The following is a 26824-nucleotide window of genomic DNA, read 5'->3' as shown; positions in this document are numbered from 1 at the left end:
TTATACCATGACCAGACGGGGTAGGTTGAGTGGTAGCATGTAGCTGGGCTGGAAGGGTTGGCCGCTGACACCCTGGGATATGTGGGACATGTCCTCACCTTCCGCTGCTAATGGGGTAGGAAGGTTAAGGCGAGTCGTGTGTGGTTTGCAAGTGTACAGCCCACTCCAGTGTTCTTGCCTGGAGAATTCCATGGATAGAGGAGCTTGGCAGGCTACGGTCCAGGTTGTAAAGAGTCGGACACGACTGAAGATTCGGACAAGGCTAAAGAATCTGATGCGACTGAAGAGTCTGACACAAGGAAGTGACCAAGCACATGCCCCACTAAGGGAGAGGTTAATAGCTGGGCAGGGAGGCACGATCCGGAAGAGGAGGGGCTTCACAGGACGCATTCACTTCTCTGAGGGAGGCTGGATGGTGTTTCGCCTGAACAAGAGTCTGAGTCCCCAACAGGCTCACAGGAATAGCTGGCCTCTGGCTTTGGGGTCTCAGTCCCCATCTCCCGCTCCTGTGGACTGTAGGGTTTTACTCTAGAACTGTGGGCCCCAGCAAAAGGTGCCGCACCTCTACAGCAGTCGAGGTCACGGAAAAACCGGGGTGGCCTGGCCCATGTCTCTGGTAGCTGGTTTGGACTCCCTTTCTCTTGCCTGGTCTTCACTAATATTTGGTCCCCCGGCTCTACTTGGGGGTTTTTCAGTCTTCCTGCGGTTTAGGGAGGACTTGCTTTCCATATCATTGGAGTCCTTGCTGAAACCTTCCTAGATCAATTATAGTTTTAGGAGTGCATTGGTGTCCTCGTCAAAAAACAAATCAGAAGTTAAGAGGGGACATCCATACATCATTTCATAAGGGTTTAATAATGACGGCCATTTGGGGCTGCACGCGCCCTCGTGAGGGTTACGGGCAGCATGTGGAGCCACTTATCATGTGCTTCTTGACTTAGTTTGGCCAGAGCTCTTTTAAGAGTCTGGTTGGCCCGCTCTACCTTCCCTGAGGCTTGAGGCCTCGTGGATGAGTGGGAGTGGTGTTTGAATCCTAAACATGTGGCCAACTTCTGGGATATCATGGCCACAGATGATGGCCCACTGTGGCTCTGAGTGATCAAGGCAGCCGAAACCTCGGTGCTGTCTCCTTTAGCAGGGCTTTACAGACTTCTGTCGCTCTCTCTGTCCTACTGGGAATGCTTCAGACCATCCCGTGTCAGCAAAGATTAGCACATGAGAGAATCCTTGGGTCTTGCCTGGCTGTACATCCACCTGCTGGTCCTCACCTGGGTATGATCCCTGATGCTGGACAGGTTTAATTAGGGGAGGTGGCAAGGGTCTGGCTTTGGAGTGGTTTCTTAGGTATCACAGTTCCGTGTGGTCTGCCCAATATCTTCAGCCACTGGAGGTGGTAGAGAATGGGCTTGAACAAGGCTTCCAGGTGATCTCTTCCAAAATGGGTACTTTTGTGTAAAGTTAATAATTTTCCAGACTTGAGAGTCAGTGAGTGTTATTTGCACCTCGTCCGTCTGGAACCATCCGTGTGACCCCATCTCCCAGCCCCGCTCGGCACACAGGAGTGTTCCCCTGGGGTACTACTTGGAGTCAGGGTTTCCTTGGGGAAAAGCGGGCAGATGGCAGTGATGCGGGAGCTGCTCTAGAGCTCATTTTGCCTCCTGGTTAGTTTTCCTGTTCCCTTGGGCCTCCTTTTCTTCTCTCTCTCGGTGACCCTTGCATAGATGACAGCTACTTGAGCAGGAAGTTTGGCTGCCTCCAGGAGCCTGAGAATGAGCTCTTTGTGTTTAGTAAGAGAGCTTCGGGCACTGAGCGCTCCCGCTCCTCCCAGGCACCCCGCTCCTCCCAGGCACGCAGGATGAGGAAAGCACGCTTAGGGTCTGTGTAGATCCTCTGTCCTTCCCGAAGTCCAGAGCTCTCCTCGGGCAAAAAGTTCAGTTTTCCGGGCCGAGGTGCCTGGGGGCGGAGATCGACTTTCCTTGGTTTCTTCCAGGCTCACTGAGGCGTGTCCTGCCTTCCTCTCCTCTCTCCACAAAAGCACTGCCATCTGCGCAGCCTTCCTCCTCGGGGTCGGAGAAGGGTGTCTCAGGTAGGCCGGGGTGAGGAGCGTGATTTGCTTACGGCTTGCATGCATTGCTGATCCAAAGAGGGAGTATGGGGATCTGGAGTCAATGCGGCTGGATTTGAAGTCTGACACCCTTAACCACACTTCTGGAGGGAAGTGTCAGGGAGGAGGGCATGGTGTTGGCTGGTCCTTGCCCCTGTCGCTCACTGTGCCCTTTAGTCTCCAAGACTGCTCGCACCCGGTGACATGTATACACTGTGGCGGGCTGACCCAGGGTCAGCGTTAACCACAAGAGCAATGCCCCGCTGCCTGGCCGCAGGTGGCCACCCTCTGGCTACCTGGTCTAGTTGCTCAGAGAGGTAAGCCATGGGTTGTAGTACAGGCACACACCCTCCTCCGCCCCCGTCCACATTTGTCCTAACATCCCGAGAGCAGTTCCTACTCTCTCAGAGACATACAGCCTGAAAGGCTTTTCCATGTTGGGAGGCCTACACCTCCCGAGTTCAGGAGCTGGGATGCCAGCCTCTTCCAGGGCATTAAAGGCAAGCTTGCAGGTCTCATCCCAGTTAAGTGGCCCTTCTTCTTTCCCTCTTAATTTTTCATGTAGGGGTTGGGCCAGATTCCCATAACCAGGAATCCAGGTCCAGGAAAACCCAGTCATTCCTAAAAATGCCCTAAGCTGTTTCCTTGTTTGGGGATAGGTGGTATTTAAGATGAGGGTTTGGGGGTCGAGCATTCTTTTCCCCTCTGTAATTATAAATCCACAGTGTCTTACTTGGGTTAAACTAATCCAGGCTTTCTTAGGGGATACTCAATATCTCTTTTCGTAGAGAACATTTAAGGCTTTAATTGTATCCATTTGAGAGCTGGTAAAATCTGTGCTATGAGCAAGTCACCTGCCCATTGTATTATTGTCTGCAAGGAGGTCCAACCAGTCCATCCTAAAGGAGATCAGTCCTGGGATTGCTTTGGGAGGAATGATGCTAAAGCTGAAACTCCAGTACTTTGGCCACCTCATGCAAAGAGTTGACTCATTGGAAAAGACCCTGATGCTGGGAGGGATTGGGGGCAGGAGGAGAAGGGGATGACAGAGGATGAGATGGCTGGATGGTATCACCGACTTGATGGATGTGAGTTTGAGTGAACTCTTAGTTGGTGATGGACAGGGAGGCCTGGCGTGCTGCGATTCATGGGGTCGCAAAGAGTCAGACACGACTGAGCGGCTGAACTGAACTGAAGGTTAACTCTCTTAGTTCTTTCCCCAAGGACATTCCGAAAATATGAGGGTATCTCAAAACCCCTGTGTTAGTTGAGTCCAGCAAACTCGTATGGCCTCCCTGGTCCCTGGGTCCCTCCACTCAAAGGCAAAGATCTCTGGGGATGCGGGATGGAGAGGAATGCACAAGAAAGCGTCTGTCGGGTCCAGGATTCAAGTACTTAGCAGTTCCTGGGACCTGGGATAGGAAGGTATGTGGGTTCAGGACTATGGGGTGGATGGCAACCACAGCCTCATTGACTGCTCCTAGGTCCTGCATGCATCGATAAGATCCACCCAGTTTCTTAACAGGCAGGACTGTGTGAAACAGGGAGACTCACAGGCAAATACGATTCCAGTATCCTGGTCCGTGGTAACTAGCGGTCTAAAGATGCCGGGAGCCGGCATATTGCATATTGAGTACATATTGCATATTGAGTGCAGCACTTTTCAGGATCTGGAATAGCTCAACTGGAATTCTATCACTGCTGGGAGCCAGTGAGGAACTCCGCCCATGACAAAGGTCATGAGGAAAGAGGCTCGCACACGCAAAGGCGGGATCGAGCCTCAGGAGTCCCCCTGGAAATTCTCGAGCATTTACACCCAAAACCAGAGTCTGCCTACTTTCTGCTTTGTGCTTTCACCTACACCTCTGACTTTACGGGGGGCTGTCCCCCACTACCTCTCTGAAAAAGAGTTAGCTTACAGCTCCAGTTAATAATTCCTGGGTGTGACAGTGTTAAACCTACAAACTCCTTTGGAAATCCTCTAGCCTGCCTGAATAGGTTTTTTCCGGCAACATGTGATTGTTCAGAGCCTCCCAACTGTGAGAGGCAGGAGATGTTCTAAACTGTCTAAACACAGATTCCTTTGAGTAGTTAAAAGATTGATTAGAAATTGTATTGGTGAAGGGTTTTTCACTTGTTGGGCCAATGTTTGCTGCTAAGTCTCCATATCCCTTACCTGCTGTGTCCCTGGCAGTGTATTGATTAATATAATTGGTGTAAGTAGTAGCTTTAATGTTTGTAACCTGGGACCCTTGAGTTAATTCTTTTTCTTGTTGTAGCCCACCACACCTTTGCTCTGTAGGAATGCAACTTTATCTAATGCTTATGGAGGGTGGCTCCTGACCAATCACCTTTAGAGAAAAATAAGTTTTCTGAAGAAAGGGTCTTAAAATGTTAACAGGCCTCCGGGCCAGAAGATGATGCAAATCACCTAAGCTTTTGCATATGATAAGTTTGCAGGAAGAAAGCCTGGTTTGCTGCAAGACTCTACCCCTTCCCCCATTATCCTCTATGCATAACTTAAGGTATAAAAACTACTTTGGAAAATAAAGTGCGGGCCTTGTTCACCGAAACTTGGTCTCACCATGTCGTTCTTTCTCTTACCTTCTGGCTGAATTATTCAGCCTCTTTTCTCCACTGAATTTCCTCACTGAGCTATCCTTATTTCAGCCTCTTTTCTTCACTGAATTTTACTGAGCTATCCTCATTCTATTACTCTTTATATCCTTAATTAACGTTTAATTAAGCAAGTGTTTCCTGATCTTCGCCTACGCCGTCTCTCCTTCGAATACCCTGGATCAGCCGGGGCTGGTCCTCGGCATAAAGCCGTCGAGAGCTTCTGGTTTTAAGGTCTTTTCCAGGGGTAGGAAGCACTTGGCCTCAGGAGAATCTCTACTGGTGAAATATTTACGGCTGGCCGGGGGCAGGAGACGCCCCACACCTGGGTTTGACCTCATCTGAGAAAGGTAGGGACTCTCCCTCTTCTACGTCTGACTGCAAGTGTTCAGACACCAGACAAAGGAAATTGTTTGTTTCTAACTCCCCAGGTCACTGTGGTCTGGAGGTGGCAACGCAGGCCTCTCCCAGTGGGGGCAGGGCCGCTGGGGACGCACAAGGAGGGCTGGGTCCCTGGCCAGTCGCCCACCGCATAATGGAGGGGCTTTGGGGTTCTCCATCTGTCCCATCGCCATTTTGGTCGGGAGTCTAAGGTCCTGATCCGAAAGGAAGAGCAGAGAAGGCAGCCCCTGTATCCTTGCCTTCTCTTTGCACAGTCACCCACGGGTCGAGAGGAGTGATCTGGAGCTCACCATTCGCGGGGCTTCTCGAGCCACTGGGCACCGTCAGTCCCAGTCGCCCAGGACTAACACAGCAGGTGCAGGGGTCTCCACACACCTCCCCTTAGGGCGATATGGACTCTCCCCTTTCCAGTGCCCATCCTCTTTGCAGTAGGCACTCTGGGGATGGATCCTTAAGATTCTTTTTCTTTCTCACTTTTCCTGTGACTCGCATAGTAGTAGGGTGAACCAAGGCTGAGATTTTAGTGTGTTGGCTAAGGCTTAGATCTGCTTCTGTGTCTTAGATCTGATCTCTTATCTTGGACCCTCCTGTTCTTTCCAGCTTCTCTTTCCTCCCTTTCGGCTTTCTCCTCCAGGTCCCTACCCAAAACCGTCCTATTTGCCTCCTCTGCCAACTCAGAGACTGGCGTCTCTGGTCCTTTTTCTAGTTTTTGCGATTTTCTCCTTATATCCCAGGCTGCCTGGGTTATGAAGGAATGGGCTAACAAGACTCTACTTAATACTTTTTAGGTCTTCCTGCCGAAGAATTGATGCTTTTGAACTGTGGTGTTAGAGAAGACTCTTGAGCATCCCTTGGACAGCAAGGAGATCCAACCAGTCCATCCTAAAGGAAATCAGTCCTGAATACTCATTAGAAGGACTGATGCTGAAGCTGAAGCTCCAATCCTTTGGCCACCTGATGTGAAGAACTGATTCATTGGAAAAGACCCCATGCTGGGAAAGATTGAAGGCAGAAGGAGAAGGGGACGACAGAGGATGGGATGGTTGGATGGCATCACTGACTCGATGGACATGAGTATGAGCAAGCTTCGGGAAGCCTGGCGTGCTGCAGTCCATGGGGTCACAAAGAGTTGGACACGACTTAACTGAACTGAATTAAGGTCTGCCTGGGTAAAATTTTTAAAGACCACTGTGAGCCTTTCCAAAAAGGACTGGATTTTCACTCTCGCCCTGTATGACTTCTTTTTTCTTACTATAATCAACGCCCTTCTGGACGCCCAGGCCGTTCCCTGTAGCAGGTAAGCAGTGAGGTGTCTTAGGGACCCTCTCCTCGCCCTTACACTGGGATCCCAGTCCAGCTCCGTGGAGGCGACTGCCTCTTCTGCCAGGGCCAGACTGGCATCTGCACACTGTCACCAGTTCAGCTGCTTTTCTAGCCTGATCTAGGACTCTAGCTTTTTCTTCATCATTACAACACTGGGTGAGAATGACCATTACATCCCTCAGGTGAGGGAGAAGTTGAGACTAAGACGCTTGAATCTGTCCCTAAAGTTTTGGGGGTTTTCAGAATATGAACCCAGTCGCTCCCTACACTGCATAGTATGTTGCATAGAAAAGGGAACGTGAACTTGCATGGCTCCCCTTCCCCGTCTGGGAGCTCTCTTAGGAGACAGATTTTGTCGGAGAGTAAACTTTCCTTCTGTGGTGGGCAAAGCTTACTACCTGATTGTAATCCCATAGGGGAAAGGGGCGTAGGGAAGCGGAGCTGGGGTGACCCTGCGGGACTTTCCCTCAGTCTCGTGACTTCCAGGGCTGCCTGAACTTCCCTTTCCCTGTTCTCTCTGTCCAAGCTGAGGGGGTCAGAAGGGCAAGGGGGTCCTTGGCTTCGGACCTCGCCAAAAGAACTTTGAAAAAGCCTTTGTTGCGGTCTCTGAGCTTGCATTGTCTCCTTTTCTGGGAATCCTGGTAGAGGGCCATAAAGGCCTGGACATTGGGAACCTCCTTTTATTTACCCTCGAGTTTGCAGTATAGACTGAGCTACAAAATGGTGTTAAATCCAAGTCCCCCTGACTGGGGCCATTTCCCCCTCCTCCCAGGAAGTGAGTAGGCCAGTATCAAGTATAATGTTTCATATGTTTTCTTCTTTTTAGTCCATTCAGGTGGTATCCTTCCCAGTGGGCCCAAAGACAACCCAGTGGGGTGTGTAAAGGGAAGCTGGGCTCGTTTCCCATTTCGATGGTGGTCTAGCCTATGTCCTGTCACCAGGGGACCAGTATGGGGTGGATGCGCCTGTGTCTGACTTGAGGCTGTAAGCTCTCTCCTGGTCCCAGATTGCTTGATGGTATATGTGCCAAAGGAAATGCTCAGTGGCGAGCACAATCGGTGGGGATCTAGGGCTTGTCCCGAAAGGCTAATGAACCCCTAGGCGTATGTCTAGGGTATTAACTTTCCCCCAAGACCAGGTGAGACTGTGCTGAGCCTTGTCAGTCACTTCCACTTGGAAGCACTCAGCCAAACGAACAATCAAGTGACTGAATTGATAGAAACAGGGCGCCTGATGGAGGGAAAATCGCCTGATTTCCTCCCTGAGGACGGAAAGCACGGCTGACGGGTAAGAGACGCAGTCTCTCAGAAAATCTCTCATGAAGACTCAGAACTTCAGACGCCTGATGGAGGGGTTCCATTGCCTGATTTTCTCCCTGAGAACGGAAAGCACAGCTGACAGGTAAGAGACGCAGTCTCTCAGAAAATCTCTCACGAAGACTCAGAACTTCAGACCCAAATGTTGATTGAGTAAATGGAAATACTTTGGGTCTTCAAAGGGAGGGAAAGAGGCCCGGTTAAGTAAGAAGGAAGGAGACAGAGGAAAAAGGGGTTAGGGTTAGGAGAGAGAGGGAAAAAGGGGTGTCTTTACAGACATCTCCTGCCACCTGCGGACGCCCGGCATTATGGGGCTTTACCCGGAGCTTCCAGCAAGGGGAGGACTGGAGCTCGGCCCTACCAGTACCCAGAAACCAGACTGGAACCAGAACCAGAATTTGAGTTCTGTGCCAGCCAGAGGTGACCAGGCGCCAGCCCTCAGCTCAGGCTGAGCCCCTTCTACCAGACTCCTGCGTCCAGTGCCAGGGGACAAGGGGGAAGTAGGGTAGCAGGCGTTGAACAGGAGGATGAGAGAAACAAAGGCATCCCCGAAGTCGCTTGCTTCTACCCGGTTAGGGCATCCAGACAGACGCCTGCGTCGGGAAGAGGCCAGGGACCAGAGTCCTGGTTGCGGCTGCTGGGTCTGGTTCCTCAGCAGGCAAGCTGGCCTTTGAGTGCCCTGAGGAGCTGGGACATCAGTCGCAGTAAAAAGGGGTCCCTTCATGGTTGCCAGTTGCTGCAGGAAAGGCGACCCCTTCCTGGGCTTAAAAGTGGCTCTTGTCTAGCGCTCGGAATGAAGTTGTTCAGGGAGACGTGCTGACAAAGGCAGAGACTTGACTGGAAGATGGGCGCCTGGCGGGAGGGGACAGTCGGGACCACGGAGGACCGCCCTACCGCGTGGCTGCAGTCTTGGGTTTTATGGTGACGGGGTTCGTTTCTGGGCTGTCTTTGGCCAATCACTCTGTCTCAGGGTCCTTCCTGGGGGAACACACGCTGCTCAAGACGGATGTCAGCAAGAAGGACTCTGGGAGGTGGTGGGACATGTGCGGTCCCTTTTCACCTGTCCTGAATCTTCCGGTTGGTGGTGCTTGTTAGTTCCGTGTTCTTTACTAGGATCTCCTGTCATAAAATAACTCACGCAAATGGTTACTATGGTGCCTGGCCAATATGAAGGGCTTTAATCGATGTGCTTTCTGTAACATTTATGCTGACGAGAGATAATGAAGCCCGTCAGGACTCTGTGGGCTCCTGGGCATGAAACCCTTTCTGTGTCCCCGGCTACGTGACCTTCCCTGAATTCAAAAGGGCAAGGTTGGACAGTTGCTAATCAGGGAAGAGAGGGGACTCAGAGAGCAGCAGTGCAGCCTGGTGTCAGGGTCCGGGTTCAGGGGTGCACAGCAGTGTCTTTGAGCTCCTTACAGAACTCAAACCCCCAACAAATGAAGATGTTAGCCTGACAAGCATCCTTCTTTCCAGAGAGCATTGCAGTTTGGTAACCCTGAGAACCAGAGACGCTCATCGGGGGACCACCTGAGGCCAGGTTAAAGGAGGCTAGCCCTACACACACCCTGGCCCTCCGCACAGCCGCACCCTTGATCCACTGCTACAAAACTGCCTCGGGGTCAGGACACAAGGTTTTGAGGGCACAGCCCTGCTGTGTCCCCCTTTGCCTGTCAGGCAATAAAGCTATTCTTTTCTACTTCACCAAAAACTCTATTTCTGAGATTCAATTCAGCACCAGTGTACAGAGGCCCAGTTTTCAGCATCAGTATTTTTGGTGGCAAAACCTGCTCCCCTTCAGTTTGAAGAAGAAAATACTTGTTGGGGATTTTCCGTGGCTCTGCCCCTCCGAAGCCTGGAGTTCGCAGGGGGAAAGGCTGGGGTGTCCCCTGAGCACTTTCCATCCCGCCCGCCTTCCTCTCCCTGACTGGGGCTGACTCGTCAATACCTGGAGTCTCTCTCTTTTAAAAAGGCCCAAGGGTTACTAGGATGAGTATGATTTTCACATCACCAGCTCCACAACGGCACAATCTGGAACAAAGCTCTCTCTTCCCAGAGATTTTCCAGGAAAAACCCAGGACTCTCCAGGAGCAGAGACTGGGGGGTGTTTGAGGGAGAAAGGAGAGGAAGGCGGGGACCCTCTGGTCAGTGGTCAGTTCAGTGGCGGCAGCACAGGCTCTTCCTTCCTTCCTCCCTCCTCCTCCTGCTCGGCTCCCGGCTGGACACCAGGAGGCTCTCCCTTGCCTTGCCCTCAGGCTTTGCTAAGGAGGAGGCCCTGCCTGGCAGCAGGGCTGGAGGACAGTCATTCACATGCCCTCCCCCGCCCCCACCCCAGGATTCCCAGGAAATGGGAGCAGCTCCCCCAGAGCAGGAAGAGGAGACTTTAAAAAGAAAAACAACCCTTTGGCTGACATAGCATTTGACTGAGTCATCCCACCAGATGGACCCAGAACAGTGAAAAATGTGGTCAACATAATCAACTCCCCACAATCAAATCTGCTGGTGCTGGGGCAGCAGACAGACCTTGGGAATGGAACAGGAGCACCCAGCACAGAGGGTGCTCTTGCGTGGGGCGCCGATGAACTGGAATCTGAAACACACAAAACACCAAAGGAACTCGGTGACTCCCTCCTGACCTCGGGACTAGCTGGTGAAGGAAAAAGCGGAGGCCCAAAGTGCTGTCACCTGTGCTAAAGTCCACGCGCGCAAACCTCGCCTCCTACTCGACTGCAGTTCAGCCTTCCCCAGAATGTCCTAGGATTCCCTGGTCAGCACCGAGGAGGTGATGTGTCCTGTGGGTGCCCTCCATCCCTGGAAGATGAGGGACATCCGGCTGTTCCTCTCCCCTCCCCCCGCCCTCAAGAGGAGCCATCCCGCCCCAGTCGCCTTGCTTTCTTCAGCTAGTGATCTCCTTGCCCCATCTTCCTTCCTGTAAAATGTCCCACTTTGTGCTGCTCCTCTGAGCACCCTGGTGCTTGCTGGATGAGACGCTGCCAATTCATTAATTACCAAATAAAGTGGTTCAGTTCAGTTCATTTCAGTCGCTCGGTCGTGTCCGACTCTTTGCAACGCATGGACTGCGGCACTCCAGGCCTCCCTGTCCATCACCAACTCCAGGAGTTTATTCAGATTCATGTCCATCGAGTCAGTAATGCCATCCAACCATCTTATCCTCTGTCATCCCCTTCTCCTCCTGCCTTCAATCTTTCCCAGCACCAGGGTCTTTTCAAATGAGTCAGCTCTTTGCATCAGGTGGCCAAAGGATTGGAGCTTCAGCTTCAGCATCAGTCCTTCCAATGAATATTCAGGACTGATTTCCTTTAGGATGGACTGGTTGGATCTCCTTGCAGTCCAAGGGACTCTTAAGAGTCTTCTCTAACACCACAGTTCAAAAGCATCAATTCTTAGGTGCTTAGCTTTCTTTATAGTCCAACTTTCACATCCATACATGATTTTGTAAAGTGGTTAGAGCTTCAGATTTACTCAGTTAAATTTTGTTTTTTACATAACTAAGATTTAGAATCCAGACAAAAGGTGAATAAATTTGACTGCATAAACAGTTTTCAAAGTTGCATGACAAACACTCGTATAAACACTTGTACAAAGTACAAGTACTTGACAAATTAGGAGCAAATATTCAGAGCATACACTCAGAAAAGGTGCTTGTAACCCTGATGTGCCAAGAAGTCTGAAAGATGAGCAGGTAGATGGAGAAAATACACGAACAGACAGTTTATACTAAAAAATCCTAAACATATGAAAAAACATTGAAATCACTCATTAATAGAGCAATGCAATTAATATAAGACCAAGGTCTCACTTCTTACCTCTCAAAGTGGCAAAAAATTTAAAACTATGATAGCTCAGTTGGTAGAGAATCCGCCTGCAATTTTGGAGACCCTGGTTCAATTCCTGGATCGGGAAGATCTGCTGGAGAAGGGATAGGCTACCCACTTCAGTATTCTTGGGCTTCCCTTGTGGCTCAGCGGGTAAAGGTCCGCCTGCAATGTGGGAGACCTGTGTTTGATCCCTGGGTTGGGAAAATCCCCTGGAGAAGGGAACAGCTACCCCCTTCAGTATTCTGGCCTGGAGAATTCCATGGACTGTATAGTCCATGGGGTCTCAAAAAGTCAGACATGACTGAGCGACTTTCACTTTATGACTGGCTCTGTTGTTGAAACTGCAGAGAAACCAGCATCCTCATACAGCCCTGGGGAACCCCAAATGGTAAATCCTGAAATGGAATTGGGTCAGACAAAAATGTGTATGCACTCTCCTTTGACCAATAGCTCTGTTTTTAGGAACCTACCCTGAAGGTGGCTTTACAGGGGGTGCAGTGGTAGAGAATCTGCCTGCTAATGCAGGAGATGCAAGAGACATGGGTTTGATCCCTGGGTCTGGAAGATCCCCTGGAGAAGGGAATGGCAACCCATGCCTGTATTCTTGCCTGGGAAATTCCATGGACAGAGGAGCCTGGAGGGCCACAGTCCATGGGGTCGCAAAGAGCTGGACACGACTGAGCACACACACATACCCTGAAGATGCGCTTCAAACAACGGGAAACAGATATGCAAAGAGGATTCACTGCAGACTTGTTTGTAACCACAAAACGTTAGGAACAACCTAAATGCCCACACTTCTGAGAGCGGCGTGCAGGCCCTGAAGAAAAAGGAGGAAGGTCACTCCAAGTGGGTGGTGTCACTTCCACGCACTATGTTAAGAGGAGAAGCACCGAGAGTCATCTATAGTAGTTCCTTTCTTTCTTTCTTTTTATAGCACAACTTATATATTTCACATGGACAAAAATTCGTATCATTCACAGTATCTTAAGATAAACTGCCTTTGAGTGGGAGCTTTCTTTCCAGTACTTTGAGGTCTACAAGACGAATCTAGAGAATTTACCACGTGGAAAATGAAGACTGCTTAAATCGGATGGGGGCAGGGGAGGCCTGTGGTTTTTCTTTTGGATTGAGCTGTAACACTGTCCTTCAGGCGGCTGAGGGAGTTTCATATTTGCTTTAGACATCATGAGGCGCAGAAGCTCTCGCAGGACAGCTTCGGTGCTACACGAATTCTGCCGTTTCGCCAGCACTGGCACGGCTCTTGGGTCCAGCAGTCCGTTAGAACTATTAGCTCCGTTCATGTTAATGTTTGTTACGAGTCTTACAAAGGGGGTGCTTCTGGGTATTTAGGTCCACATTCTATTTTAAGGCTGTATATTCAGTTTTCATAAACTGTTCTTGGAGGCCCAATTACCACCCCTGTCCATCTTGTAGGTGTCATGTCTTCGTCATCTTCTAGACTGCAGCTAACTGTGCCATCTCCTACTCCTTTCTGGCCTTCTTCGAGTTCTGCCAACAGTCGGAAATTGCGAGGGACTTTTACTCCCGAGCCCATGGTGGCTGCCATCTGGCGTCGCTGTCGCTCAAAGGCCGGCCCTTTCTTCACCCCCTCCCAGTTCCTTTCGTTTAAGAAGGAAGATGACATGTGTCTGCTCATTTGTGGAAAAGAGACACAGGGCAGAGTAGGGAAAGCTTGCCACATCTCGTGGAAAGAGGAAGTTGACAGGAAGCCACAGGCTCCCGGCAGAAAGGGCTGTGTGTGAGTGTGGCACCTGGACTTCCCTCTAGCTGTGTGACAAATATGTAAATCTGTGTGGGTAAAACTGGGAAAGGTCAGTTTTCATTCCAATCCCAAAGAATGGCAATGCCAAAAAATGCTCAAACTACTGCACAGTTGCACTCATCTCACACGCTAGCAAAATAATGCTCAAAATTCTCCAAGCCAGGCTTCAATAGTACATGAACTGACAACTTCCAGATGTTCAAGCTGGATTTAGAAAAGGCAGAGGAACCAGAGATCAAATTGCCAACATCCACTGGATCACAGAAAAAGCAAGAGAACTGCAGGAGAACATCTACTTCTGCTTCACTGACTACACTAAAACCTTTGTGTGGATCACAACAAACTGCGGAAAATTCTTCAAGACCACCTGACCTGCCTCCTGAGAAATCTGTGTGCAGATCAAGAAGCAACAGTTAGAAACGGACATGGAACAACGAACTGGTTCCAAACCAGGAAAGGAGTACATCAAGGCTGCATGCTGTCACCCTGCTTATCTAACTTATATGCAGAGTACGTCATGTGAAATGCTGGGCTGGATGAAGCACAAGCTGGAATCAAGATTGTCGGGAGAAATATCAGTAACCTCAGATGTGCAGATGACACCACCCTTATGGCAGAAAGCAAAGGAGAGCTAAAGAGCATCTTGATGAAAGTGAAAGGGGAGAGTGAAAAGGCTGGCTTAAAATTCAACATTCAAAAAACTAATATCGTGGATCCACTTCTATCACTTCATGGCAAATAGATGGGGAAAAAATGGAAACAGTGAGAGACTTTATTTTCTTGGGCTCCAAAATCACTGCAGATGGTGACCGCAGCCATGAAATTAAAAGACACTTGCTCCTTGGAAGAAAAGCTATGACCAACCTAGACAGCATACTAAAAAGAGACATTACTTTGTCGACAAAAGTCCATCTAGTCAAAGCCATGGTTTTTCCAGTAGTCATGTATAGATGTGAGAGTTGGACCATAAAGAAAGTTGAGCGCCAAAGAACTGATGCTTCTGAACTGTGGTGTTAGAGAAGACTCTTGAGAGTCTCTTGGACAGCAGAGAGATCAAACCAGTCAATCCTAAAGGAAATCAGTCCTGAATATTTACTGGAAGGACTGATGGTGAAGCTGAAGTTCTAGTACTTTGGCCACCTGATGGGAAGAACTAACTCACTGGAAAAGACCCTGATGCCAGGAAAGACTGAAGGCAGGAGGAGAAGGAGATGACAGAGGATGAGATGGTTGGATGGCATCACCGACTCAATGGAACTGAGTCTGAGCAAGCTCCAGGAGCTGGTGATGGACAGTGAAGCCTCACATGCTGCTGTCCATGGGGTCACAGAGAGTCAGACAGGACTGAGCAACTGCACTGACTGAAGAGGTTAGCGACCTTGCTGTCCGAGAACGTAAGAGAAGGAGGGGAGGCAGTGTCGGGTAGGGGTCCTGTGAGTCTGCACTTGTGGTCTGTACTCTGCACCCAGAAATATACAGAACAGAGGATGTAGGGTCCATTATGACACGCATGTGTATTTCCCGTCTCTGCTGAGAGTCCAAGAGGCAAGGAGCACATGGTGCCCAGGTCTTGGTTTCCAAGACCACTCGTTCTCCAGTAAAGGAACCAGGCTCCCTGGAGAAACGGCCCATTCCAGGCCTAGGCAGGGAGCCCCCACGATGGGCCTGGGCGCTCTTGTGGCGTCAGAATGAGAAGGTAACAGGCAGGAAGGCCAGGGGTCTCCAAACGGAGGAAATAGCCTGCAAGTATCAGACATCTTTATCTCTCTTAAGCGGCAGGAGGAAACAAACTAGCGATGTTTTTTCCTTCTCTACAAATTTAAAAGGAGGTTTCTCTTAAAATACTGTGTTGCCATAAGGACACCTGGTTTGGCCTGAAGTTAATTATTCTCAAACCTTAAGTTAACCAATGCCTTTTTCTTATGGAAATGCTTGTCTTAAGCTATGCTAATGTGCTATGCATTTACCCCAAACTCTGTCTTCATGACAGTTCCCTCGGAACCTACTTGACAAACCAGTATGTTATACTCAAATATTGTTCCCCTAATCTATGTAAATGAAACTATTTGTATGGTGGTCTGCCCTTCTTCAAGATTCAAGTTAATCATTTTATGGCCCAGGATGAACCATTTGGTGCCAAGATTATCCCAAAAGGCACCTTATGGGTGAGGGGCCTGGTGCTATTCTGAGTTTTAAGACATTCCTTTCTGTCATTAACAGACTGCTAGTGACTGTATAACATCCAGCTGAAGACTAGCAGGGGGGTACTCTCTGCCCCCTTCTGATGCCTACGTCAGAAGCTTTCTCTATCTCCTTTATACTTTAATAAAACTTTATTACACAAAAGCTCTGAGCGATCAAGCCTCATCTCTGGCCCCGGATTGAATTCTTCTCCTCCAGGGGCCAAGAATCCTGATGTCTTTGCATGATTCAACAACAACCTTTCAAGAACACAAGGAAGTACTCAAAAACACACACTAAACCGGATAACTGACTGTGGCTCAGATCATGAACGCCTTATTGCAAAATTCAGACTTAAATTGAAGAAAGTAAGGAAAACCACTAGACCATTCAGGTATGACCTAAATCAAAACCCTTATGATTATACAGTGGAAGTGAAAAACAAATTCCAGGGATTAGATCTGATAGACAGAGTGCCTGAAGAACTATGGATGGGGGTTCATGACATTGTACAGGAGGCATTGATCAAGACCATCCCCAAGAAAAAGAAATGAAAAAGGCAAAACGGTTGTCTGAGGAGGCCTTACAAATAGCTGAGAAAAGAAGAGAGTGAAAGGCAAAGGAGAAAAGGAAAGATATAGTTATCTGAATGCAGAGTTCCAAAGAATAGCAAGGAGAAATAAGAAAGCCTTCCTCAGTGATCAATGCAAAGAAATAGAGGAAAACAATAGAATGGGAAAGACTAGAGATCTCTTCAAGAAAATTAGAGATACCAAGGAAACATTTCATGCAAAGACAGGCTCGATAAAGGACAGAAGTGGTATGAGCCTGATGTTCTGGAGTCCATGGGGTTGCAGAGTCGGACACGACTGAGCAACTGAACTGAACTGATACCGTGAAATTTTTGCACCTTGTTTTATGTCCCTAGATATGTTCCAGTATCTTCTGATTTATAGTCTGTGGGAACTTGAATAGAATTTGTATCCTACTGTTATGTGAAAATTATATGAATCTTAATTATGTTGAATTGGTTTACAGTGTTTTTCATGTCTACTATATCCTTCTACCTTTCTGACTTCCCTGGTGGCTCAGATGGTAAAGCGTCTTGCTTACAATGTGGGAGACCTGGGTTCAATCCCTGGGTGGAGAAGATCCTCTGGAGAAGGAAATGGCAGCCCACTCCAGGACTCTTGCCTGGAAAATCCCATGGACAGAGGAGCATGGAGGGCTACAGTCCACCGGGCCGCAAAGAGTCAGACACCACTGACCGACTTCACTTTCACTTTTCACCTTTCTATTCATTCGATTGATTTTTGAGAGTCTGATATTGAAACTCCAACTAAAAAATCTCAACTTAAAAAATAATCTAATATACAGTGGAACTATATGTATTTTTGTTTTGTATTTTCCAAGTCTCCTTGGAAAATAAAGGTGTTATTATACTTTCATAATTTAAAAAAGAAAGAAAATAAGTAAAGTCACTCTTTTCTTTGTAGATAATTAGTATATTGGGGTCTTACCTGGTTGTCCAGTGGTTAAGACTTGGAGCTTCCAGTACAGGCTGTGTGAGTTTGATCTCTGGTCGGAAACTAAGTTCCCACATGCTATGTGGCAAAATAATTACTTAAAATAGTAGTTCTCTGGGGAAATGAGCAACGGATGCGCCCAGCAGCTGAAGGAGGGGCAGCAGGTGCAAAGGCTTCTGGGTAGGGCACCAACAACGTCCGGTTCAGAGGCAACCTCAAGATGCCTACGTGGGGATGGAGGAGCAGACAGAGAGAGGAACACGTCTCTACAAACCAACTCAGGAAACCTCCCATCAAAATGAGCCTGCAGTCCAACATGCCTTAGTCCAAGAAAGAAATAGAATTGTACAACAAAGAACAAGAGCAACAATCTCAGTGAGCTCACTTGAGATGAATTCAATATAATAAAATGATGTGAAAAAAACATTTTTTTAATTAGTATATTGGGGAGATACTTCAAGACCATGAAGAATTCCCTGGTGGCTCAACTGGTAAAGAGTTTGCCTGCAATTCGGGAGACCAGGTTTGATCCCTGGGTCAGGAAGATCCCCTGTAGAAGGAAATGGCAACTCACTCCAGTATTCTCGCCTGAAAAATCCCGTGGATGGAGGAGCATGGTGGGCTGCAGTCCATGGGGTTGCTAAGAGTTGGAAATGACTGAGAGACTTCACTTTCCCTTTTCACTTTCATGCATTGGAGAAGGAAATGGCAACCCACTCCAGTGTTCTTGCCTGGAGAACCCCAGGGACGGGGGAGCCTGGTGGGCTGCTGTCCGTGGGGTCTATAAGAGTTGGACATGACTGAGCGACTTCACTTACATGCATTGGAGAAGGAAATGGCAACCCACTCCAGTGTTCTTGCCTGGAGAATCCCAGGGACGGGGAGCCTGGTGGGCTGCCGTCTCTGGGGTCTCACAGAGTCGGACACGACTGATGTGACTTAGCAGCAGCATCGGACCATGTCTTTGACTATTATTGTTGGATGTTGTGTGATTTCCTATTTACCTGTTTCCTTCTCCGCTTGTTAATTGGAATTCTAATGTGAAAAGAACTTTCCCTTATCCTCCATTTTTAAACAAAATTGATTGATTGATTTTTGGCCATGCTGGGTTCTTTGTTATTGCACACAGGCTTTCCCTAGTTGCAGCGAGTGGGAGCTACTATCTAGCTGTGGTGCGAGGTCCTCTCGATGAGGTGGCTCCGCTTGTCGTCAAGCACAGGCTCCAGCTGTGTGGGCTCAGCAGTTTCGGTCCCGGGCTCTAGAGCACAGGCTTAACAGCTGTGGGGCTTAGCTGCTCTGCGGCACGTGGGACCTTCCTGGACCAGGGATCGAACGTTGTAGAGGCGGGTGGGGATCGTCCCCTGCATTGCGAGATGGATTCTTAACCACTGGACCACCAGGAAAGCCCCCTCACTTTATTTATTTAATCAATTGCTTGTTCAGAGCAGCAAGGATGTGGGGGTATTGCTTTATTTTTGGCCGGCAATCGTAATTCTCATCACGTTGCTGACGTTGTCCCAGCTTTCGTCACCTCAGGGCCCTGAAGTCTGTCCACAGCCCTTATCTGGTTTCAGTTAGTCGGCCGTCTCTCAGTTGTGTCCAGCTCTTTTCGACCCCATGGACTGCAGCACACCAGGCCTCCTTGTTATCAACAACTCACAGAGCTTGCTCAAATTCATGTCCATCGCCTTGGTGATGCTATCCAACCTCCTCATCCTCTGTCATCCCCTTCCCCTCCAGCCTTCAACCTTTCCTGGCATCAGGGTCTTTTCCAGTGAGTCAGTTCTTCGCATCAGGCGGCCAAAGTAGTGGAGCTTCAGCTTCAGCATCAGTCCTTCCAGTGAATATTCAGAACTGATTCCCTTCAGGATGGACTGGTTTGATCTCCTTGCAGTCCAAAGGACTCACAAGAGTCTCCTCCAACACTACAGTTCAGAAGCATCAATTCTTTGGTGCTTAGCTTTTTTCGTAGTCCAACTCTCACATCCATACGTGACTACTGGAAAAACCATAGCTTTGACTAGACAGACCTTTGTCGACAAAGTAATATCTCTGCTTTTTAATATGCTGTCTAGGTTGGTCATAGCTTTTCTTCCAAGGAGCAAGTGTCTTTTAATTTCATGGCTGCGGTCACCATCTGCAGTGATTTTGGAGCCCAAGAAAATAAAGTCTCTCACTGTCTCCATTGTTTCCCCATCTATTTGCCATGAAGTGAGAGGACCGGATGCCATGTTTTTTGAATGAGTTTTAAGCCAACTTTTTCACTCTCTCACTTTCATCAAGAGGCTCTTTAGTTCTTCTTTGCTTGCTGCCATAAGAGTGGTGTCGTCTGCATATCTGAGGTTATTGATATTTCTCCTGGCAATCATGATCCCAGCTTGTGCTTCATTCAGCCCAGCGTTTCTCATGATGTACTCTGTGTATAATTTGAATAAGCAGGGTGACAGTATACGGCCTTGACATACTCATTTTCTGATTTGGAACCAGTCCACTGTTCCATGTCCAGTTCTAACTGTTGCTTCTTGACCTGCATACAGGTTTCTCTGGAGGCAGGTCGAGTGGTCTGGTATTCCCATCTCTTTAAGAATTTTCCAGTTTGTTGTGACATACACAGTCAAAGGCTTTGGCGCAATCAATAAAGCAGAAGTAGATGTTTTTCTGGAACTCTCTTGCTCTTTCTATGATCCAATGGATGTTGGCAATTTGATCTGTGGTTCCTCTGCCTTTTCTAAATCCAGCCTGAACATCTGGAAGTTCACGGTTCACATACTGTTGAAGCCTGGCTTGGAGTTCCCATAAACTATATATCAGAAGACACTGGAACATATCCAGGGACATAAGACAAGGTGCAAAAATTTCATTGTATAAAGGTATTGAAATCATACACAGTCTGTTCTCTTATCACTGTGGAATTATGTTAGAAATCAATATCAGAATACATGTGAAAATAACATCCATATTTCAAGTGCAGTGTGACATCTACCAAGAGAGATCTATGACTTAGCCACTGAAAGCCTCAATAAAATTAAAAGACTGAAAAAACACAGAGGGTGATTGCAGAGAAGAAAGCATTTAAATGAGAAATTAATATGAAAATAAGAAATCAATATCAAAGATACTTGAAAAAAACCCATGTATTTGAAAATTACATGTCCACTTTTAAATGATGGGTGAACCATAGCAAGGAAAATTAGAAGATATTCGTAAGAGAATAAAAATGAAAAGAGAATTTATCAGAATTTACTTCATGCAGCTGAAGCTGATCAATGTAACTAAATACAATGTGGAATCTTGAATAAAGTATGAAAACGAATATTGGACACTAGCATAAAATTCTGTGAAATTTGAACAAAATCTGTATTTTGGTTAACAACACTGTAACATATGTTAATTTCCTTCTTTTTTTTTAAACCATAGCATTTTTTATATTCTCAGAATTGGACTACAAGTGTCAAGCATCATTCAATATTTTTTTTTAATCACTAAAACAGTAAGCTTTCTAGACATTTAGCAGCAATACTAGATGCCAGAATAAATGGAACTATATTAAAGTTTTGAGTGAACATAAATTAGAAATCTAACATTTTATTCATACTTAGACAAATTAGTGGAATTAAAAATGTCATAAATTTTTTAGCTAGGCCAAAAAAAAAAGGATCTCTAGTCTTTCCCCTTCTATTGCTTTCCTCTATTTCTTTTCATTGATCACTGGGGCAGGCTCTCTTATCTCTCCTTGCTATTCTTTGGAACTCTGCGTTCAGATGGCTCTATCTTTCCTTTTCTCCTTTGCCTTTCACTTCTTTTCTCAGCCTTTGTGAGGCCTCCTCAGACGGCCATTTCGCCTTTCGAGTTCTTTTCCACTTCACCCCGACTCTGTCTCCGGGACTCAGGTGGCACCACTGCGGAGGCTGAATTGTTGGCACCAACTTTGGTGTCCAGGCGGAGCTGACTTGGAGATGCCCCTGGGAGGGCACCAGCTTGCTTGGGCCCTGAGGCTTTCTCCATGCCAGCCTCTTGTAAGAGAGTGGAGGGCTGGATAATTCCTTCAGACGCCAAATCTCCTGGGACCTTTGACTGGAAAGGCTGAGCCCTAGTCATACTCCATCTGCCATCCTGGTAGTTGGAACTCTGAGGTGGGAGTGGGCAAAGGAAGAGGGACCATCTTAACATCTTCCAAGGCCATCTTTGCCTTGAGGACATTCCTCTCTTCCTCCTGCCCATGCTGGCCTGAACATCCTGCTCCAAGGAGTTATTTTGGAGAAGGAGAAAAGTAACATTTGGGACTTTGTGACATCTTGGCCTGCGTTTGGGTAAGTCCCCTGGCATGTACTCTGAGGCCCTGTTAGCCTTGTCCTTTTGGGGGAGACCTGTATCCCTTTTAGGGAATTTCTCACTCCAGGAAATCCCATTTGGAAGGTCTGCTTCTTGGACAGAGGTCACAGGCTAAGTGGAACTTGGAAGCCAATTTGAGCCTGTTTGTGTTTTGGTTCCTTTGGTTTGAGGCTTTCATTGCCATAAGGATTTTGTTTATTCTTGGTCTGCACTTGAGTGTTCTTTTGAACAAACATGAGAAACACGTCTTCAATTCCATCTTATAGCCACCTGGGCAAAATCTTGGCAGACTTATTGATTTATAGCTATGAACATGTGGCAAAAAAGGATGGTATTCTACTGTAATTTGGTTTGGCCAATGTACATTCCTAAAAGTGTGGAGAGGTGGCCTTTGTATGGTGGCTGAAGCTATTATATCACTTTCAGCTGTAATTATTTTGTCACAGGAATGGGAAAGCTAGGTGCTGTCTCCACTCCACGTGAGCTAGCCACTCTGGGCTCCCTGAGAGCCACCTCGAAGTTAGTTCTTTTTCAAGAACTGAGTAAGTCTGTTTAGAAGCCTCCATCTGGGAGTGAAAGTGGAATTTTTAGACTATACTTCTCTGATTCTCTGTCTGTGCAACTGTAGCTTATCGGTTATTTGTGTTTGTGTGTGTGTTGTTTTGGGGTGAGTCTCTCTGGCTTGTGCAGGACGAGAAAATCCTACTTGCTCATTGCCAGCCACTCTGGTGCCCTGTCTGGAGCGGAGACGGCCTCCGGGCCGCACCTTGTCTCGTCTGCGGTCTGCGCGCCGTGTCTGTGTTTGTGTGTGTGTGCGTGAGCCCTTGTGTTGACTGGCTGAGATGTCTGGTGACTAACAGGGCTCACGTCTGACAACACCAGGGTACCCTTCCTGACTGCCTCTGACTGCCTGTGCTGGAGCATTTGCTGGGATTTTTTCTTTTGGAGTAGCCTTGTTAGGGGCGATGAGAGCTCTTTTCCATCTTGTAGTCCTCCCCCACCAGGGTATTTTCACAAAACAGGGAGATCTTTAGTTATGTTCCCATAAATTGGTACTTGCCTGTCAACTACAAACGCGCTTGCCAAGAGCACTGCCGGGCTTCCCTGTGGTTCAGTGGTAAAGAATCTGCCTGCAATCCAGGACCAGGTTTGATCCCTGGGTTGGGAAGATCCCCTGGAGAAGGAAATGGCTACCCATCCAGTGTTCTTGCCTGAAGAATCCCATGGACAGAGGAGCGGGCTACAGTCCATGGGGTTGCAAAGAGTCGGACATGACTGAGTAGCTAACACTTTCAAGAGCATTGCCAGTGACTGAACAACAAGGGCGTTTGCCATCTGCCGCTGTGGAGGCTGAAGCCTGTGCTGCTGCGGCTGCTGAACCTCCAACACCGCCTGGAGGGTCAGGGCCGAGCGAGGCCATCTGTGCTCCACGGGGCCTGATGGGACAGGCATTTTCAGGAACAGGTTTCATGATCCCAATCTTTGCATCTCCTTAATCTAGAAAAGCACCAAATCCCTTCATGATGACATCAGATACTCATGACTAGCAGAAAACTTGTAAGCGCTTGATTTACTTGGCGACTTTAATTCAGATGACCCTTATATCTACCGTTGAGAGGAGTGCAAGAGGGCTCCCACCATGAAGACCGTCATCCATCTTAAGGCAGGATGTGGACTGGGCCCGAACCCTGTTAACCATTGTTAAAGAAAAGGCAGAAAACCCCCTCTTCATGGATGGCAAACCAAGACTGGAAGTAAAGGCCAGGTTGGCTCCGGCGATTGATGACAGTGCCCGCACCTGCGTGGCGTGAGACTCATCACTAACGTGTAACAGCCTTGTGGCCGAAGCTGTAAAACCGAGTCCTCTGACATCATCGGGGTCCTTGTTGGAAACCGGCTCCCCTTGGACCTGCTGCGTCATAAACTGTGCTCTAGTGTCTTGAGTGTCCTCTGAGGCGTGCTTTATGCCTGATTCTATAACACTATTACTGTGGGCGAGAATCTCTTAGAAGAAACGGAATAGCCCTCATAGTCAACAAGAGTCTGAAATGCAGTACTTGGGTACCATCTCAAAAGTGACAGAATGATCCCTGTTTGTTTCCAAGGCAAACCATTCAATATCACAGTAATCCAAGTCTATGCCCTAACCACTAATGCCAAAGAAGCTGAAGGCGAACAGTCCTAAGAACACCTACAAGACCTTCTAGAACTAACATCCAAAAAAGATGTCCATTTCATCACAGGAGACTGGAATGCAAAAGTAGGAAGTCAAGAGACACCTGGAGTAACAGGCACGTTTGGCCTTGATGTACAAAATGAAGCAGGGCAAAGCCTAAGAGAGTTTTGCCAAGAGAACGCACTGGTCACAGCAAACACCCTCTTCCAACAACACAAGAGACGAGTCTACACATGGGCATCACCAGGTGGTCGATACTGAAATCAGATTGATTATATTCTTTGCAGCCAAAGATGGAGAAGCTCTATACAGTCAGTAAAAACAAGACCGGGAGCTGACTGTGGCTCAGATCATGAACTCCTTATTGCAAAATTCAGACTCTTGGTTCTTGTTCGTTGAAGAAGGCTGTGGTCTCCCAGGCCCTCCCTGTGTTCCAAAGAGCAGGGAAGGTAGTTACTGATTAGGGAAGCGAGGGAACGCAGAAACAGAGGGAAATCAGTTAAAGGGGGAAAGTAACGACGACAGTTCAGGATAAACCGAGTCCTAGCTGCTCCTCAAGGGGTGTACCCAACAATCTGCCAGAATTCTTTGTTCTCAGGGAATGAAGACCCACCTGCCTCTTGTTTGAGGATCTTGCCATCCGTCTCTGCTGCTGCTTTAACCCCTGAGTCATAAGCCTCTGCTCAGCCTGCGTACACACGTTAGTCACGGCAGGAATTCTGCCCACAGCTTGGGGTGTACACGGCAGCCCCCTTTCAAAGAAACCCACGTGGTGATAAGGAAATGTGAATAAGAAAAACAAAGACTTGTTTATTTGATCTGAAGGAGCATCGTGACCACACCAGATTAATGTCAGTTCAGTTCAGTTCAGTTCAGTCGCTCAGTCGTGTCCAACTGGAGTCAACTGCCAAGAAGAGAGGCCGTGGCCTGTGGCCTCTCCCTCCTCCTGACCTCGTCTCTGCAGGCTTCCCACCTTCCTGTCCTGAGAGCAGTCTGCATTAAGACGGATCTTAGGGTCTTAGTCTGCCATCTCCTCGCTTTGCCTGCTTCTGAATAAGGTCACTCTTCTTCCCTAACACCTTTCTCTCAACCCACTGGCCTGTCCTGTGAGCTTGGATGAGGTTCCAGTTACAGACATCGTCCTCGTCAGTATCCCCTGGGCTCTGGCCTTTCGTGCCCTGAATGTATCACCCAAGATCCTGATTTGTCCATGATGCTGGAGACCCCTGGTGCTCCCTGAGGCCAATTCCTTTTCTATTCCAAATGTCACTGCAAACTACAAAAGACCCTTTGGAAATCTCTTACTAAGTTCAGCTCTTACTGTTCCTGAGGCCAAGCTTGTATGCTCGCCACCTGACAGCCAATCAATGCATCAAGAAGCCAGGTGTTGGGAGAACCCATAGTAACCTTATTTGCGCAGATGAAGAAGATGTCAGACTCACGTTCCAAAGAACCATCTTCCCTGAGCTAGAATTCAGGTTTCTTCTATACTAAAGGGGAGGGGGTTGCTGCAGCCTTCTTCCAGACCTCGGAGGGGATGTGATAACTCTTTGTTCTTGGAGCTGCCTGTGTAGCTCTGGTCACAAACCTCCAGGAGAGGAGTATTATTCTCTGTTCTGTAGCCTTTTCTCCTCTATTTGAATGAAACATTGTTATGCCTTTAAAGGTCTAGCTTGGGAGGCAGAGCCTTGAGAAAGGGCTATTATGTATATTTCAGGCTATAGGCAACATTCATTTTTTTTTCAATTTTTAAATAGTGGCTGCCGGGTCACACAGCTTGTGGGATCTCAGGTCCCCAACCAGGGGCTGAACAACGAGGGCACGGAGTCCTAAGCATTGGACTACCAGGGACTCCCGAGGCAACATTCTTTCAGCTTTGAGGAGCGGGGGTGAAGAGCCAGTACCACAGAGATTAGTGCTAAGGCCATAGATCCGATACGGCGTCAGGCTTGCGGCTTGTTTCCGTATGTGTCTTCTCTTAGCCTGTACCCAATTATGACTGTACTTGCGCTACACACAGTACAATCCAATCACACACGCGCTACACACAAACGCCTGAATCTCAGTCGTTGCACCCTCAGCGCCCTGGGGTCGTCTAGGTCAGAGCTGCCCCAGCTAAGAAGTATCTCCAGCCGCACTCATATCTGCCGGGTGTTTAGAATGACTCTTTACTTTAGACTAGAAGATTCTTACCATATGTGCTTAAAATCTGATTGACCCCTGGCTTAAAAAACAGGTTAGCACAGCCAGCAGGCCCCGTGAACAAATCCATGAGCAGCGTGCCCTGATGGGAGGTCAGCAGGCCCCGTGAACACATCCATGAGCAGCGTGCCCTGATGGGAGGCCAGCAGGCCCCGTGAACAAATCCATGAGCAGCGTGCCCTGATGGGAGGTCAGCAGGCCCCGTGAACACATCCATGAGCAGCGTGCCCTGATGGGAGGCCAGCAGGCCCCGTGAACAAATCCATGAGCAGCGTGCCCTGATGGGAGGTCAGCAGGCCGCGTGAACAAATCCATGAGCAGCGTGCCCTGATGGGAGGCCAGCAGGCCCCGTGAACAAATCCATGAGCAACGTGCCCTGATGGGAGGCCCTGGGCGTGGCTACCACCCTTCTTGGGCCGTTGGAAGCCCGGATGCTGGCACACAGCCAGGCAGTGCCTAGTAGGTCGTCAAGTTGTGCCCTTAGCTTTCCACAAAGACCCCCCGTTGGTCAGCTCCCCTGGATCCACATCAAGGTTAGGAAGGACCCACCAGGAGGCCTTCATGACTCAGGATTCGCTCCTAGGGAGGGCCATACCTGCCTGGGCAGAAGTGTAAGTGAGGATATGATCAGAAGCCTTAACTCGAGTCACTCCAAAGGTGAGAAACGCTGCACAAACCAAGCCGAGGGATATTCTGCAAAAAGCCGATGGACACTCCTCAGACGTGTTGTGATCATGAAGGGCAAGGAAGCACTGAAATTGTTACAGGCCGGAGGAGGCTGGGAGGAATAACTGAATGCAGCCAGGGTCCTGGAACAGAGAAAGGACACTGGTGAGAACACTGGTGACCCTTGAACAGGTCTGCAGTTTAGTCAACAGCATCATGCCCATGTTAATGTCCCGGTTTGATGATGGTACCATGGGGAGCCTGGCTGAAGAGGGACAGCGGCCCTTGGTACCGCCCTCGCGATTTTCCACATGTCTAAAATTGCTTCAAAATACAAAGCTAGGGAAAAGTCAAT

General features: G+C 48.4%; 1 pseudogene; it reads right to left on the bottom strand.

Annotated features, from left to right (window-relative positions):
- Window positions 1-7809: 7809 nt before the first annotated feature.
- On the bottom strand, window positions 7810-17459 carry LOC133241684 (ubiquitin-conjugating enzyme E2 variant 1-like; annotated as a pseudogene).
- Between the last annotated feature and the right edge of the window lie 9365 nt (window positions 17460-26824).

Source organism: Bos javanicus, chromosome 29, assembly GCF_032452875.1.
Source record: "Bos javanicus breed banteng chromosome 29, ARS-OSU_banteng_1.0, whole genome shotgun sequence".
In the NCBI taxonomy this organism is placed as follows: Eukaryota; Metazoa; Chordata; class Mammalia; order Artiodactyla; family Bovidae; genus Bos; species Bos javanicus.
Note: the sequence above shows the minus strand (reverse complement) of the source record. Positions and strands in the feature narration are given on the sequence as shown.